The sequence below is a fragment of the Schistocerca nitens genome, chromosome 4, assembly GCF_023898315.1.
Source record: "Schistocerca nitens isolate TAMUIC-IGC-003100 chromosome 4, iqSchNite1.1, whole genome shotgun sequence".
NCBI classification, from domain to species: domain Eukaryota; kingdom Metazoa; phylum Arthropoda; class Insecta; order Orthoptera; family Acrididae; genus Schistocerca; species Schistocerca nitens.
The window spans coordinates 251,298,678-251,313,432 of NC_064617.1; positions in this window are offsets into that span (position 1 = coordinate 251,298,678).

Consider the following 14,755-nt stretch of genomic DNA (forward strand, 5'->3'; position numbering starts at 1 on the left):
CCGACCGACAGTGCAAAAATATCGGCAGGATATTGGCGAGGCATTCGTCTTCATGGATGACAATTTGCGCTCCTTATCGTTCACATCTTGTGATTGACTTCCTTCAGGATAACGACATCGCGGGCCAGCATGTTCTCCAGACATGAACCCTATCGAACACGCCTGGGTAGATTGAGAAGGGCTGTTTATAGACGACGTGACCCACCATCCACTCTGAGGGATCTACGCCGAATCGCCGTTGAGGAGTGGGACAATCTGGACCAACAGTGCCTTGATGAACTTGTGGATAGTATGCCACGACAAATACAGGCATTAATCAATGCAAGAGGACGTGCTGCTAGGTATTAGAGCTACTGGTGCGTACAGCAATCTGGCCGACCACCTCTGAAGGTCTCGCTGTATGTTGGTACAACATGGAATGTGTGGTTTTCGTGAGCAACGAAAAGGGCGGAAATGATGTTTCTGTTGATCTCTAGTCCAATTTTCTGTACAGGTTCCGGATCTCTCGGAACCGAGGTGATGCAAACCTTTTGTATATAATTACAGCTTTGTTCTTGTTCATAACTTATTACATGCATTTGAGATAGCAGTTTTGTAGCTTTTCACCTATTTCTCAAATGACATATCGTTTATGTCGAACATCTTTTCCTCTTTGACTACAAATTTTCTTCTCTTATTAATGTAAACATTGTGACAAGATCAAATATAAATCTATTGGTAGATGGCTAAACTGTAGTGATGCAATTAATAAGTGCAAAATAATATACCATATTCAAATTCCAGCACATAAATACTGCGGATTAAGAAGACAGATTGGAAAATGAAACATCATGATGTTTCCGCAAGTCGCTCCACAGACATTCACACCTTAAATCATCATTTCCAAATTCAAAACGTAATCTTTTACAATTTGCTATATTAAGGAACTATCGTAATTCCTCTGTCTCTTAATCACTGTTGAAATCGACAACTAAACAGTAAAATATGTCAATGGAAAAAATAGAAAATGCGTCTCTGTTAAGTGTATGTACCATTACTGAAATGAGCCAAGAGAGCTGGAAACCACTATTCTGTTACTGACGAAGTAAGGAAGTGCTAAAAGTGGTGGCCGGTTGCGCATATTTTGTTGTTCATTTTAGTAGATAAAGTTTTAAATAGAAACGTAAGTCAGAAGACAGCCCGTTTCCTTATTGGAAGAAAAACAAAATCGACTCTCGTGTTCGCAAGTCTCCTGCTACATTTGATCTTCCTTACGCACCTTTCCTCTGTGAAAGACAACCCACTTCGAGTGCTAAAAAGATTACTTAACGTCTCATGATTTGCTTCGTTTACATCTGCCTCGGCGATAGGCTCACCGGTTGCTACGCAGTGCTAACGAATGTGGGTAAGTAAAAATCATTTTAGTAAGGTGACTTGCAACAGCTGTCAGGAACTTAAGGGAAAATATTTCTGACATTAGCTGTACGAATTATTCTTTATTTTTTACCGTTTTCGGTCGTAGTGGTTATTATTATGGGAAGAAAAAGTAGTACATCAGGTGGGTAAGCAATTCATCCTTTCCTGTAGACGTATCGAACTTCCTGAAAATTACAAGATGTTTACTTAAGCACATACAGCACACTGTAAGCTGCCTCCTACTGATCGGTTGTAATGCGATAATATGACCGGGACCGCGTATGCCGAATGAACTTGATGCTGGATGAGACTATCGTCTCTGAGGAAAATTTGAGCAGCTAGTTGACAGATGCGTATGAGTCGTTCTAAAGAACAACAGATTCTACTCCTGCACTTTCTACTCATATGGATTTTGTTTAGTACTCAAATCAGTGACACCACTCGCATAAGATGCGAAACTATAAGGGGAACTACATGACTCAAAGAGTCGACAACAAAACTAATTGGAATAATACAGAAATAAATTAATATGGTTGCCAGCCCAGTTTGACACTATCTGTCCAAAATCTGATCAATAACGTGGAGAGCAGTGAATACGTAACCGTTTGGTTGTACGTGTGGCAACAGGTCTGACAACACAATACCTTACGAAATAATAATGAATGAAGAAATCAGTTGTCCGCAATCGATAAAACTCAGCTATGTTAATTTGGAAAATTTTGTTACAACAGAAATTTACGTGACATCAGATTAACTCTTACTTACGTGCACTACATTCCTGGACATGGCAAGCCTAGTACTTTGCATAAACTGTAATTACAACGGAAATTTTTCTTGATCGGATAAGCAATTGTTGGCTTTCAACAGGTATACTAACCATGCGAGTGCACAACAGCATTACTACAACAGAGACACATGCAGAAGAAGTGGACTTAATTTATTCTCTTCTTTAATTTTAGATTGACATAATTACTTTAATTTTAGTTACTTTACTTTACTTTGTCTGCAGTCAGTTAGCAAGAATGATTTTGCACCTAAATATTACTGAACACACGGTTAACTTAATGAAGCTTCATTATTAATTACTTTCAACTATCGTCTTTGCAAACAAAGAAAACTGGCACAGATTATTAATACTTTTCTGTTAGTTATTTAGACAACGACACGAGGGTACGCAGTAGCTGTAAAAGAATAGGACTTTAAGGAGGTGACGATCACTGATGGTAATGAAAGAGCAGGTTGACACAGTTTTTAAGTAGAACACTTACTGATGCTGTTAATTTCACAGAGAATGTCACTCGGTAATAGCTCACGAAGTTTATAACGTGCACGAAAATAAAACAGCCTTACAGTAACTTATAGATGTTAATGCCTCATCTTCGTTGTCGTCTACAATGCTCCCATTGCTCCATGTACATTGAAGAGCCAAAGAAACTGGTACATCTGCCTAATTTCGTTTAGGGCCCTCGCGAGCGCACAGAACTGCCGCAACACGACGTGGCACGGACTCGAATAATGTCTGAAGTAGTGCTGGAGGGAACTGATAGCATGAATCCTGCAGGGCTCTCCATAAATCCGTAAGAGTACCAAGGGGTGGAGGTCTCTTCTAAACAGCACGTTGCAAGACATTCCAGATATAGTCAACAATATTCATGTCTGGGAAGTGTGGCAGCCAGCGGAAGTGTTTAAACTCAGAAGAGTGTTCATGGAGCCACTCTGTAGCAAATCTGGACGTGTGGGATGTTGCATTGACCTGCTGGAATTGTCCAAGTCCGTCGGAATGCACAATGGACATGAATGGATGCAGGTGATCAGACAGCACGCTTACGTACGTGTCACCTGTCAGAGTCGTATCTAGACGTATCAGGGGTCCCATATCCCTTGCACTGCACACGCCCCACACCATTACAGAGCCTCTACCAGCTTGAACGGTCCCCTGCTGACATGCACGGTCCATTGATTCGTGAGGTTGTCGCAATACCCGCACACGTCCATCCGCTCGGTACAATTTAAACCGACTCTCATCCGACCAGGCAACATGTTTCCAGTCTTCAACGGTTGAATGTCGGTGTTGACGGGCCCAGGCGAGGCGTAAAGCTTTGTGTCGTGCAGTCATCAAGGGTACACGAGTGCGACTTCGGCTCCGAAAGCCCATATCGATATTTCGTTGGACGGTTCGCACGCTGACACTTTTTGATGGGCCAGAATTGAAATTTGCAGTAATCTGCGGAAGGGTTGCACTTCTGTCACGTTGAACGGTTCTCTTGAGTTGTTGTTGGTCCCGTTCTTGCAGGTGTCGGAGAGCTGGTGTTTTATCGGATTCCTAATATTCACGGTACACTCGTGAAATGGTAGTAGGGAGAAATACCCACTTCATCGCCACCTCGGAGATGCTGTGTCCCATCGCTCGTGCGGTCTTCAAACTCAGTTAAATCTGTAACTGCGCCAGACACTTGCCTTATAGAGGCGTTGCCGACTGCAGCGCCGTATTCCGCCTGTTTACCTATCTCTGTATCTCAATACGCATGCTTATACCAGTTTCTTTGGAGTTCAGTGTAATACTATGGCTACAACTTGATTCTGAATTACCAGTTATGGGGCAGGAGCCAGCCGGAGTGGCCGTGTGGTTTATGCGCTACAGTCTGGAACCGAGCGACCGCTACGGTCGCAGGTTCGAATCCTGCCTCGGGCATGGATGTGTGTGATGTCCTTCAGTTAGTTAGGTTTAATTAGTTCTACGTTCTAGGCGATTGATGACCTCAGAAGTTAAGTCGCATAGTGCTCAGAGCCATTTGAACCATTTTTTTTTGGGGCAGGATTATAATAGTATTGGAGCCTTTTATACCCTCCTCTATTCGTCGTGCCTCGCTAGTAAAAATAGCACGATACGTTGTCCCTACAGTGTTCGCCACTCGCGTATGTTCACTCTTACGTTTCACAACCAAGTCAGTGTTCTGCGTGCTCGGCTCTGACGTCAAAAATGCCTCCACAGACAACGCTCCTATACAAGTCTTTACTCTGTGTCAACGATACTGCTTTTCCTAACTTTCGCTAACGGCATTAATCCAGAATAAATACATCACAATACAAAATAATTTACAGATGTTAGAGCACGTATTACATATCTAATTAACACACAGTACCTTAAGATTTACAGAATAAAACAGGTACATCGTATTTGTAATAAATATAATGAGTAAAAAATTTTAGTTTGCCCATTTCTATTATAGTGTCACAACACCATAACTATAAACAGCATACAATTGATCTCTGAGATCAGTCCTCAAACTATATCTCTCGTACTCGGTTGTGAGTTATTGTGCGGCCAATTTTCTGCTCTTTACAGTTATGGTGTACTACGTACCACAAGATCTCTAAATCATGTCGACCAGTACCCTAACCATTGCGCCACCTCTCCCGATGATGTCATTCGAGCGTACATCTGCATCTTCTAGCGCTTCCAAACAGCATCGCTCTCCGCTGTTAAAGGTAATGATATTCACAGTAATTGTGGACAGTCATTAGGTTAAGGCTTCGTAAGGAACGTCTGTGTTTGCACTCGTCGAGCAGTAATTGCAAGCGACTGGCCAATAACTTTCGTATGGTAATAACAATAGTTCGTCGGTAATTGTACGCCGCTCGGCGAGTAAAATGCTTCGGAGGTCAATTAGAAAGAAGCGTTTTACGACTTTTAGCAGATATCGTACTTCGGTTTTACTGCAAGGAGCGTGTCGCTAATGCGCTTGAAATGAGAGTCAATAGCAATCGTGGATGTCAGAAACTCTGCGAGGTAATTTGTCTAGTGCTGCGCGGGACGTTTCATCACGACACATAATTCTTCTCTATATCGTATAATCGGTATTCTCTCAGTAATAAAGGGAAGACATGTGTCTGAGAGACCAGGTGGCGGTAGTTCTCAGCGAGGAGAACCCATCACTTTTATCATTAGTTTGAGAGTCACACGTAGGAGGTTTTACAAAGAGCCTGGTCAGACATAACTTCCGCCCTCTTTTACGGCGTTTCCATCGACATATCATACTCTGGAAGCTACAAGAAGGACAAAATACACTCCATCACCATGTTATTTAGCAGGAAATACACGGAATGTCGAAGCAATGAATCCTTGTCCGAAAACTCCTCAGTGCAGTGCCCTGAAGCCACAGTCAAATATATTGTTTGGCAAGCCACTTAAAATGAACCAGTTAAATTTCCAGAAATCTGATGAATGAATTTCGCTGAGCAATTTAGTAACGAGTTTATATTAGAGATGCATACGAGTAGATTACGATTCTGGAAGTTGTTCATGATGGTGTTTCCACATATGATCAACGTTGCCGTAAGCTCTGACTAAATGGCTCTGAGCACTAGGGGACTTAACATCTTAGGTCATTAGTCCCCTAGAACTTAGAACTACTTAAACCTAACTAACCTAAGGACATCACACACATCCATGCCCGAGGCAGGATTCGAACCTGCGACCGTAGCAGTCCCGCGGTTCCAGACTGCAGTGCCTAGAACCGCACGGCCACTAAGCTCTGACTAATTCACTAAAGTGCGACAGAACACTGTGTTAATGACATTTTCCAAAGAATTATTAAGTGATTCTCTGAAAATTGACTCTCTAAATTTTGAGAAAACAAGCTATTTTAAGTTGTGAACAACAAATAAAATCAAAGCTAGAACTGATGTAGCCAATGAACAGGAATCATCAAACGTGATACAATGCTCCAGATTGTTGGGTGCACGTATTGATGAGAAACTAACATGGAAGAAGCATATTACTGAGATTCACAAACAATGAAGTTCAGCTACTTTGCCTCTTCGTATAATTGCTACTCTTGGAAACGGAAGAATCTGCCACCTGATATATTTACATATTTCCATTCCATAATGTCTTATGCAATAATCTTCTTGGGTAACTCATCCCTTGGCAAGGAAGCATTGATTGTATAAAAGCGAGCATTAAGAAAATAGTATGTGGCGCTCACCTCTTTAAGGTGTTAGGCATTTTGACTGCCTCATCACAGTATATAGATTCGGAATTGAAATTCGCTATAAATACTCCGTTAGAATTTGAGGAGAATAGTGATTTCCACAACTAAAACACAAAATAATTACACATTATTGAAGCTGCAGTGGCTCAAAAAGGATTTCAATACGCAGCAACAAAATTTTTTCAACATTTGCACAGAAACGTAAAATGTCTGGCAGGTAGTAAAGCAATTTGTAAATGAAACCTAAACTTATTTCTTCTTGGGAACTCTTTTTACTTCATGGATGAATTTCTACTTAAAATTGAACCTCGTGTTTAAGTGTAGTTGCATGAGTACGACTAAAAATTAGTGTGTTTATTAATGTTGAAACTAATGATGTTGACATATCCTCTAAACTGACCCGTTACAAGACATTTCGGTAAAAGAATCGTTCAAATTATCTATGGACCATACAACGTATCTGAGTTGTCCTATGGCTGCTACGAGTAACCCTCTTCGATCCGTAGAAAAGTCTTGTTAACAAAAATTTGCGTACAAAGTCACAAGAAACGTCACATGTGGTCACATCAGGTGAACGCCATGAACGTACTGCACGACTCCTCTTTCTAATAGTACGTCAGGGAAAATGTGGACAGGTTATTAGAGAAAGCCATATAAAAAAACTAAACTTATTAGTTCTGAGATACAAATAATGTTTCACAATATCCTGCAATTGTGATACTGTTCCCTCTCACTTTCGCAGCCTTCTTATAGCACTGTTACCTAATGATGTGTACAATGATTCGAGCTTCGTTCAACCAAATTACACGAACTCATTTTCTTTAAAAACCACGGTATGGCACAATGAAAACCACGCGCGCTGGACGTGCAAACCGTTCAATTTATCACTCCGCTGTTGATTTATGTTAAGGTTTATGGCGTGCCCATATCTTGTCCTAAAATGCATTTCGACGAATTATACAGGGTGTTACAAAAAGGTATGGCCAAACTTTCAGGAAACATTCGTCGCACACAAAGAAAGAAAATATGTTATATGGACATGTGTCCGGAAACGCTTACTTTCCATGTTAGAGCTCATTTTATTACTTCTCTTCAAATCTCATTAATCATGGAATGGAAACACACAGCAACAGAACGTACCAGCGTGACTTCAAACTGTTACAGGAAATGTTCAAAATGTCCTCCGTTAGCGAGGATACATGCATCCACCCTCCGTCGCATGGAATCCCTGATGCGCTGATGCAGCGCTGGAGAATGGCGTATTGTATCACAGCCGTCCACAATACGAGCACGAAGAGTCACTACATTTGGTACCGGGGTTGCGTAGACAAGAGCTTTCAAATGCCCCCATAAATGAAAGTCAAGAGGGTTGAGGTCGGGAGAGCGTGGAGGCCATGGAATTGGTCCGCCTCTACCAATCCATCGGTCACCGAATCTGTTGTTGAGAAGCGTACGAACTCTTCGACTGAAATGTGCAGGAGCTCCATCGTGATTGAACCACATGTTGTGTTGTACTTGTAAAGGCACATGTTCTAACAGCACAGGTAGAGTATCCCGTATGAAACCATGATAACGTGCTCCATTGAGCGTAGGTGGAAGAACATGGGGCCCAATCAAGACATCACCAACAATGCCTGCCCAAACGTTCACAGAAAATCTGTGTTGATGACGTGATTGCACAATTGCGTGCAGATTCTCGTCAGCCCACACATGTTGATTGTGAAAATTTACAATTTGATCACGTTGGAATGAAGCCTCATCCGTAAAGAGAACATTTGCACTGAAATGAGGATTGACACATTGTTGAATGAACCATTCGCAGAAGTGTACCCGTGGAGGCCAATCAGCTGCTGATAGTGCCTGCACGCGCTGTACATGGTACGGAAACAACTGGTTCTCCCGTAGCACTCTCCACACAGTGACGTGGTCAACGTTACCTTGTACAGCAGTAACTTCTCTGACGCGGACATTAGGGTTATCGTCAACTGCACGAAGAATTGCCTCGACCGTGGCAGGTGTCCTCGTCGTTCTAGGTCTTCCCCAGTTGCGAGTCATAGGCTGTAATGTTCCGTGCTCCCTAAGACGCCGATCAATTGCTTCGAACGTCTTTCTGTCGGGACACCTTCGTTCTGGAAATCTGTCTCGATACAAACGTACCGCGCCACGGCTATTGCCCCGTGCTAATCCATACATCAAATGGGCATCTGCCAACTTCGCATTTGTAAACATTGCACTGACTGCAAAACCACGATCGTGATGAACACTAACCTGTTGATGCTACGTACTGATGTGCTTGATGCTAGTACTGTAGAGCAATGAGTCGCATGTCAACACAAGCACCGAAGTCAACATTACCTTCCTTCAATTGGGCCAACTGGGGGTGAATCGAGGAAGTACAGTACATACTGACGAAACTAAAATGAGCTCTAACATGGAAATTAAGCGTTTCCGGACACATGTCCACATAACATCTTTTATTTGTGTGTGAGGAATGTTTCCTGAAAGTTTGGCCGTACCTTTTTGTAACATCCTGTAAATAAGACTGTATGAAATTTGCAGAACACGTCATGTAGACGTATGGACGAACCTGTTACAAAAATAATTAATTTTGTAAAGCTTATTGATATACTGGATCACAGACGATATGCATCGAATAGATATATTACGGTAATTGTAATAATGAGAATTATTATTTATGGTTTTTATATATATCGAGGTGACAATGTACGCTTATTCTCTTGTTCTCGTAGAAGTGGGAACAGCTGATGCAGCTGTATCAAGTCTGTAACCGTATACGTAACGAATTAACTGCTGAAATAGTTAATTGTTTACAACTGATTATTTCGTGCCTTCATTCCGTAGTTTAGTGTGCTATGCGTCAAATATCTGAATTATTTCTGCTTTCATAGCAGCCCGACTGCAAAACAATCTAGCATAGCCTGATCGACCAGATTGTCGCCATTAAGCGGCAAAATTAAGTTTAAAACATTTTACCAAAATGGTTCAAATGGCTCTGAGCACTATGGGACTTAACATCTATGGTCATCAGTCCCCTAGAACTTAGAACTACTTAAACCTAACTAACCTAAGGACAGCACACAACACCCAGCCATCACGAGGCAGAGAAAATCCCTGACCCCGCCGGGAATCGAACCCGGGAACCCGGGCGTGGGAAGCGAGAACGCTACCGCACGACCACGAGATGCGGGCAACATTTTATCTCCAAAAATGGTTCAAATGGCTCTGAGCACTATGGGACTTAACATCTGTGGTCATCAGTCCCCTAGAACTTAGAACTACTTAAACCTAACTAACCTAAGGACATCACACACATCCATGCCCGAGGCAGGATTCGAACCTGCGACCGTAGCAGTAGCGCGGTTCCGGACTGAGCGCCTAGAACCGCTAGACCACCGCGGCCGGCATTTTATCTCCAGCAGCGCTCATATACTAATACTTTCGCAGGACGAGGTAGACCTGGTGCAGCCAATGTCTTGCGGTTTTTGTTTCCAAGTAGGTGTACTTTAAACAATTTTTGTGTTGCTGGCCTAGCTGCGTGTAACGAAGAGCTGTTAAAATCATTTTCTCAGTTAAATAGTGTCAGAGCAACCAAATGAGGCCGCGCGCACTGTCCGGGCGGCTGCCCCCGCCGGAGGTTCGAGTCCTCCCTCTGGCATGCGTGTGTATGTTGTCCTTAGCGTAAGTTAGTGTAAGTTAGATTAAGTAGTATGCAAGCTTAGGGACCGATGAACTCAGCAGTTTGGTCCCATAAGAGCTTACCACAAATTAATTTAACCAAGTGAGAATTGAAATTAATCCAAACTGTTTAATTTTGGTAAGGAATTTGTCATGGAATTTTGTGTTGTAGTGTCTGTCTACGACGTAGTGTGTTAGGACTAGCCACAGATGTGTGTTATCCCCTGATTTCAAAATCATGTTCTTATAGTAGCTAATGCAGAAAGTATTATTAAGTGCAATATTTCACTACAAGACTCAGTAAAATAATCCTGCGGCAAGTTAGTAAACGACACATTACGTACGTAGACTCTAACCCAACGAAAATACATAAGCCGCAATTTCTATTAATGAACGTTAAGCACGGCAGGCCTAGAAAGCTAAATAATAACCACAGGCTATCATTAATAATCATTCAAACGTTTTATCATTAACAATAACATTCTTAGAGACATTATAGTAAACGACACATTACATACGTAGACTCTAACCCAACGAAAATACATAAGCCGCAAATTAATCTACTTCGAATGATCCATGTTTACATATCAGAATCGCCTGTAGGATAGCTTGTGATTCTTTTTAAGGGTGTGCGAATATTTTGTGCGTGACATACTTTTCGTGTACCTTGCAGCAAGCGCGCAGCCGAAGGCGGGTTCCCCATTTACGGCTTTTGTCCAGCCGCCAGTAGCGTGTGCGTCTCATCTCGTAAACAGACTTCCTATTAAATCGCAATTAATGGCAACTGAGTTATGTTTCCTTTGTGACGCAACACACACTGTGGTTTCACAAGACAACATCGAATGTTCTTGCAGAACTTATTTAGGCGACCCTGACGGAAATACGTTAGGAAATGAAGAAACTGAAAGTTTCTACTATTTGAGCAACAGCGCTCTACATTTGAGCAACAAAATACCCGAATATGGCCGAATTAGGTAGGGTACACAGGTATGTAAATTAACAACAGAAAGATAAACGTTTCCGAAAAACAGAAATATGGTAATAATAATCATAAATTTAAGTGTTAGAAACTCTTTTCTGAATTTGCCTGGCCCAGAAATGAACGTTGGACGTTATGCAGTACAGGTGAGAATGGAAGTTTCTGAACTTTGGAGCTACAGAGTAACGCTGAAGATTAGATGGTTACATCAGATAACTAATGAACTGAATCGAGGAAAAAATAAATTTGTGGTACAACTTGACTGAAAGAAGGGTTCTGTTGATGGTGAACACCCTGAGATGTCAGAGAATATTTAATTCGGTAATGTAGAGGGTGATAATTGTAGAGGGAGACCAAGAGTTGACTCCAGTGGATGTGTATTGCAGTAGTTACGCAGAGATGAAGACTGCGGGATACGCTAGCGTGGTGAGCTGCATCAATTCTGTATTCATACCGAAGATCATAACAACATTCACTATTGCTGCCAGAAACGTAATTTCGGCAATAATTTCGCAAAGTTTCAGTGACATCATGGGAAACCGTCTGAATACTTAGTACAATGAAACCTACCCGTGTGCCACACTATGATGAAAGTCGGCCACAATCCTTCTGCCCCTCTAAGGCTACCGGCAACAGCAGTACCTTGGATCCAGTGCCTTTCACTACGTCTCCCGAACACTCCATCACTTGCTTGCCATTGTTTCAGCGGCTAAGGCGGTTTTTTTACGCACACAACAGTACTCCCCGGCTTGAAATCCAAATCGAATAATTACTCTTCCGGCAGTCGTCCCTACCGGCTACGAAAAGTTACCTTACACACAGTCTGTTATACGGTTTCCTTCATTACTGTACCACACTTGTCCATAATTATCCCTGCCGGCCGCGGTGGCCGTGCGGTTATAGACGCTTCAGTCCGGAACCGCGAGACTGCTACGGTCGCAGGTTCGAATCCTGCTTCGGGCATGGATGTGTGTGATGTCCTTAGGTTAGTTAGGTTTCAGTAGTTCTAAGTTCTAGGGGACTGATGACCTCAGCTGTTAAGTCCCATAGTGATCAGAGCCAATTATCCCTACTGTCTTGTATACTTTCCAGACTTTTCCATGTTCTCTTGCTTGATATTTTACTCTTATTCATACTTATTCATACGCGGCTCCCCCCCCCCCCCCCCCCCCCCCCCCCGTCGGACGTTCGAGTCCTCCGTCGGGCATGGGCGTATGTGTTGTCCTTAGCGTAAGCTAGTTTCAGTTAGATTAAGTACTGTGTTAGCCTAGGGACCGATGACCTCAACAGTTTGGTCCCATAGGAACTTACCACCAACACAACCACCACCAACACCGTCAGCATCACTTGATGTTTATTATATCAGGTAGCTATTTAAACTGTTTAATCCCGAAGTTACTTTCAGTGATTTGGGATGGAGACATTCCTGTTTACATCTGCATTGGCAGTTTGTTGCACGAGATACTTGACTATATTGTTACGAACACAGCTTCATACGCACGTAACGGTGTGAACCCGAACTTCACCGACAAAATTTTGCAGGTTATTCAGGAATGTTTCCGATGATTTTGCTGTAATGGACCATGGTCTGCGGTGGATTGTTACATGGTAACTACATTCAATTGGATTCCTTACCCATCTTAACTGTTGTATCGAAATCGCACTGAACATACGTACGCGAAGTGCAAATGTCGACTACATGCACACTGAGTCTAGATTGGAAACAATATATTTCCGTACACTCACGTCACTTGCTGCTGGCAACAGTAATGCCCAATTTAATCTTCACCCTCAAGCATGTACGTGTACTATTATTCCTCGTTTCTGGTTAGAATTGGTTGCAAGTTAAGACCAATGCACCGTAGTACGGATAGGTTGTTGATAAAGAGTCGGCCGATACACCTCGTGTATGGGATCGCTGAATGCACAACAAAGCTATGCCGAACAGTTCCCACGGCGACACCAAACACAACGCACTACTTCCCCACCTATACATGGGCGCTTATGCCAAAACTTATCCTTCCGTATCATGGTGAAGGAACGGTAGAAAAAATGGTTCAAATGGCTCTAAGCACTAATGGACTTAACATCTGAGGTCATCAGTCACCTAGACTTAGAGCTACTTAAACCTAACTAACCTAAGGACATCACACACATCCATGCCCAAGGCAGGATTCCAACCTGCGAAACTGCAGCAGCGCTGTTCCGGACTAAAGCGCCTAGAACCACTCGACCACAGAGGCCGGCTAAGGAATTGTACAGGAAGTTTCACTCCCGAGAAAGGATGTCCACAGAAACCAATCTCGTTGGATAACAAATCGAATAAACTATAGTTAAATTACTATTCTGTAACTGAGCACCAGAGATTATGAGACTCTGTACTCAGAAATTATCTCCAAACAGGCTTCGAAATTTTGTCGGTGGAGTTCGGGTTCAGCCTGTATATCTGCCATTCTACATTCCTGTCAAGTATAATCTATGTAATCGTTTTGCTCATGTGATTATACACAGGAGAGCCAAAGAAACTAGTACACCTGCCTGATATCGTGTAGGGCACCTGAAAGCAAGCAGAAATGCCGCAACACGGCGTGGCATGGACTCGACTGATGCCTGACGTAGCGCTGGAGGGAAGTGACACCATGAATCCTGCAGAGCTCTCCATAAATCTGTAAGAGTACAAGTGGGTGGAGATCTCTTCTAACAGCACGTTGCAAGACATCCCAGATATGCTCAATAATTTTCATGTCTGCGGAGTTTGATGGCCAACGAAAGTGTTTAAACTCAGAAAAGTGTTCCTGGAGCCACTCTGTAGCAATTCTGGACGTGTGAGGTGTGGCATTGTCCTGCTGGAATTGCCCAAGTCCGTCGGAATGTGCTGTGGACATGAATGGATGCAGGTGATCAGACAGGATGCATACGTACGTGTCACCTCTCAGAATCGTATCTAGACGTATAAGGGGTCCCATATCACTCAACTACACACGATTCGCACAATTAAGGAGCCTCCATCAGCTTGAAGAGTCCCAGTTAACACACAGGATCCATTGATTCATAAGTTTGTCACTGTACCCGTGCACGTCCATCCGCTCGATACAATTTGAAACGAGTATCGCCAGACCAGGCAACATATTTCCAGCCATTAATAGTCCAGTGTCAGTGTTGACGGGCCCAGGCGAGGCGTAAAGTATTGTGGCGTGCAGTCATCGAGATTACACAAGTGGAGCTTCGGCCCCGAAAGTTTCGCTGAATTGTTCGCACGCTGACACTTTTTGATGGCCAGAATTGAAATCTGCAGCAATTTGCGGAATAGTTGCACTTCTGTCATGTTGAACGATTCTCTTCAGTCATCGTTGGTCCCGTTCTTGCAGGCTCTTTTTCCGGCCGCATCGATGTTGGAGATTTGATGTTTTACCGGATTCCTAATATTCACGGTGCACTCGTGAAATGGTCGTACGGGAAAATCCCCGCTTCATCGCTAACTCGGAGATGCTGTGTCCCATCGCTAGTGCGCCGACTGTAACACCACGTTCAATCTCACTTAAATCTTCATAACCTACGATTGTAGCAGCAGTACTCGATCTAACAACTGCGCCAGACACTTGTTGTCTTACACAAGCGTTGGCGACCTCTTTCTTTGGCGCTTCAGTGTATACTTACAGCGTGCGTTCTTATTTGCATTAATTAGGTTTTC